The sequence below is a fragment of the Lipotes vexillifer genome, unplaced genomic scaffold (genome assembly GCF_000442215.2).
Source record: "Lipotes vexillifer unplaced genomic scaffold, Lipotes_vexillifer_v1.1 scaffold702, whole genome shotgun sequence".
Taxonomy (NCBI): Eukaryota; Metazoa; Chordata; class Mammalia; order Artiodactyla; family Lipotidae; genus Lipotes; species Lipotes vexillifer.
Genome location: NW_006786634.1, coordinates 358,685 through 362,281, shown reverse-complemented (window position 1 = coordinate 362,281; position 3,597 = coordinate 358,685).

The following is a 3,597-nucleotide window of genomic DNA, read 5'->3' as shown; positions in this document are numbered from 1 at the left end:
ACTCTTTCACCATGGCTATGAGAAACAAATTTGTAAGTGGAGTGCCAGCATACTTAAAGTACTCTGTGGTCATTCTTCTCTTTAGGTCAGAATTTGCAGTGGAACCTGCTGCTACTGAACTGGAATCCTTAAACGCATTGGGGATAATTGGATCCTGGGGCATCAGAGGCCAAGTGGTAGCACTTAGTCACCAAAGACACAGGGGGCATGATTATTGTTGTGGATCTCTAGGATATAAGCTCCACAAAAACACGGGCCTTGTCTGTTTTTTTTTTTTTTTAATGCATCCATCTTCAGAACTTTTTTTTTTTTTTTTTTTTTGCTGTACGCGGGCCTCTCACTGTTGTGGCCTCTCCCGCTGTGGAGCACAGGCTCCGGACGCGCAGGCTCAGCGACCATGGCTCACGGGCCCAGCCGCTCCGCGGCATGTGGGATCTTCCTGGACCGGGGCACGAACCCGCGTCCCCTGCATCGGCAGGCGGACTCTCAACCACTGCGCCACCAGGGAAGCCCTCTTCAGAACTTTTAACAGTGTCTGGCACATAGTGGATATTAATAAAATATTTGTTGAATGTATTTTCTATTCTTTTTTTTTTTTGGCCACACTGTGTGGCATGTGGGATCTTAGTTCGAACCTGTGTCCCTTGCACTGTGAACTTGGAGTCTTAACCACTGGACCACCAGGGAAGTCCCTGTATTTTCTATTCTTGATCTGGCTTATGCTGATTTTATTTTATTTTAAAAATAAATTTATTTATTTATTTATTTATTTTTGGTGGTGTTGGGTCTTTGTTGCTGCGCAGGCTTTCTCTAGTTGCAGCGAGCTGGGGCTACTCTTTTGTTGAGGTGCGTGGGCCTCTCATTGTGGTGGCTTCTCTTGTTGCAGAGCTTAGGCTCTAGGCACGCCGGCTTCAGTAGTTGTGGCATGCGGGCTCAGTAGTTGTGGCTTGCGGGCTCTAGAGCGCAGGCTCAGTAGCTGTGGTGCATAGGCTTAGTTGCTCCATGCCACGTGAGATCTTCCCGGACCAGGGATTGAAACTGTGTCCCCTGCATTGGCAGGTGGATTCTTAACCACTGCGCCACCATAGGGAAGTCCCTATGCTGATTTTAATATGGCATTAAATAAGAGCCAATACTTGGGCATCTACTGTTTCCAGGATTAGCTAGATGAATCTTAATAAATATTGATTAAACAAGATAAAATACATGCAGTGTCAAACACATTGTAAGGTAATCAATAAATGACACTTGAATTTGCAATCTGCATGCCGCTGGCTTTCTCTTCATTCAGGTAGAATCATTCGTTAAGCACCTATTATTTTCCAGGCCTTTGGCCACTGCTGGGGATACATATATGAATAAAACATGAACATTGGCTCCAGTAAGCTCAAGTTTTTATTTACGGAGAACAGAAAGGAAAACAAATATTGAAATCCAAATATCGAAAGTGCTTTAATAGGTCTTAAGTTTATGGTGATCCCAGAGTTGGTACAAAAGAGGGAATAATCAAATTTGCTAAAGTTAGGAAGAAAGTGTTCTCAGGGAAGTTTCCAAAGAAGAGGAGATACTTGAGGGACGAGGAGAACATTCTGTCAGGGGAAATAGCACTTTAAAAAGCAAAGAGCTAGGGCTTCCCTGGTGGCGCAGTGGTTGAGAGTCCGCCGGCCGATGCAGGGGACACGGGTTCATGCCCCGGTCCGGGAAGATCCCACATGCCGCAGAGCGGCTGGGCCTGTGAGCCATGGCCGCTGAGCCTGCGCATCCAGAGCCTGTGCTCCGCAACGGGAGAGGCCACAACAGTGAGAGGCCCGCGTACTGAAAAAAAAAAAAAAAAAAGCAAAGAGCTAGAAAACTAACTTCTGGGCTTATGAAACTCTAATAAATTGGTGATGCCTACTTAGTGGGTAGGATGGAAGGAGTCCCATGGTTGAGATGAGTAAGGGCTAGATCTACACTGTCCAGTATGGTAGCTCCCTAGCCTCATGTGGCTGTTGAGTCCTTGAAATGTGGCTAGTCTGAATTGAAATGTGCTATAAGTGTAAAGTACATTTTGGAGTTTGAAGAGTTAATAGAAAAAAATGTAAATCTCACTAATAATTTTTTCACATCAATTACATGTTGAAATGATGATGTTTTGGAAAATTGGGTTAAATATATACTTAAAATTAATTTCACTTGTTTCATCTTACTTTTCTAAATGTCACTACTGGAGCATTTAAAGTTACATAAGTGGCTCCCATTTGTGGGCTGCATTATATTCCTATTTGACTCTGCTGGGCTAGAGATGGATGGATAAATGGATCGGTACATTCTTTGTCCTATGAGCAATGGGAGCCTTTGAATAGCCTTAACCAGAGTGGCACTGTGACTATATTTGAATTTGAGCAGCATTCAGGGGGTTGTGTGGAGGATGTCATGGAGGGAACTGGGACTGCAGGTAGTTAAGTGTGCACTGCAGGAGCCCAGGTGAAGGATGAAGAGGGCCTGAGCTGAGCCTTGGGTGAAGTGGAGGATGATGAAAAGAAGATCTAACAGGGTATGAGTCTGCTATGGGCTTAATTGTAGCCCTTAAAAATGTGTACGTTGAAGTCCTAAACCCCAGAATGCAAAATATTTGGGAATAGGGTCATTGCAGGTGTAATTAGTTAAGATGAGGTGGCCCCTAATCCAGTATGACAAGTTTCCTTATAGAAAGGGGAAATTTGGACACAGACACACACACAGGGAGAAGCATAATGTGGATATGAAGACAAAGATCTGGGTGATGTGTCTACAAGCCAAGAATACCCAAGATTGCTGGCAAATCACCAGAAGCTCAGGGAGAGGCCTGGAAAAGCTTCTCCCTCTGCCTTCAAAGAAGGAATAAGCCCTGTCAAAACCGTGATTTGGACTTCTGGCCCCTATAAGTGTGAGACAATAACTTGCTGTTGTTTAAGTCCCCTGGTTTGTGGTACTTTGTTCCTGGAGCTCTATAAACCTAATACAGTGTCTCTTAAAATTTCAGATTTTAGGGAATTCCCTGGTCGTCCAGGGATTAGGATTTGGCGCTTTCAGTGCTGGGCCTGGGTTAAGATCCTGCAAACTGCATGGCGTGGCCAAAAAAAAAAAAAAAAAATTCAGATGTTATTTAGATTGAATTAATATTGCCTAGGTTAGCCTATGGGGGTGAGTTCTGTTGTCAAAGGGCCATGATTTTTTCACAGCAGTGGACCAACTTTAAAGAAATTCTTCTTTCCAGGTTTATAGTGGTAGGAATGGAGAGAACCGGGAGCTGGGAAGCTGGGTCAATATCTATATTTTCTTCTGGTCTGTGAACAAGGGGGTGGTGAGAAGTCAGAATAGCCTCTTCCATGCTAACCTCTCTTTTTGGTCGCTGTGATGGATATTTCTCATGGTGTGTTCTTCTACTGAATTCAGTATTCAGGCCCTGAATGGGACTGAGAAACTGCAATAGTTTTCAGTGGCTGCAGCATCACTGTCCATGGGTGTTAGGTTCCTGGAGCCAGGTATAGGTGATTTTACAGGTGAGGGAAGTCTGGGGTTCAACAGGGTGGCCACGGTCCACTTGTGCTCATTGTGTTTATACAACTGAAAGGA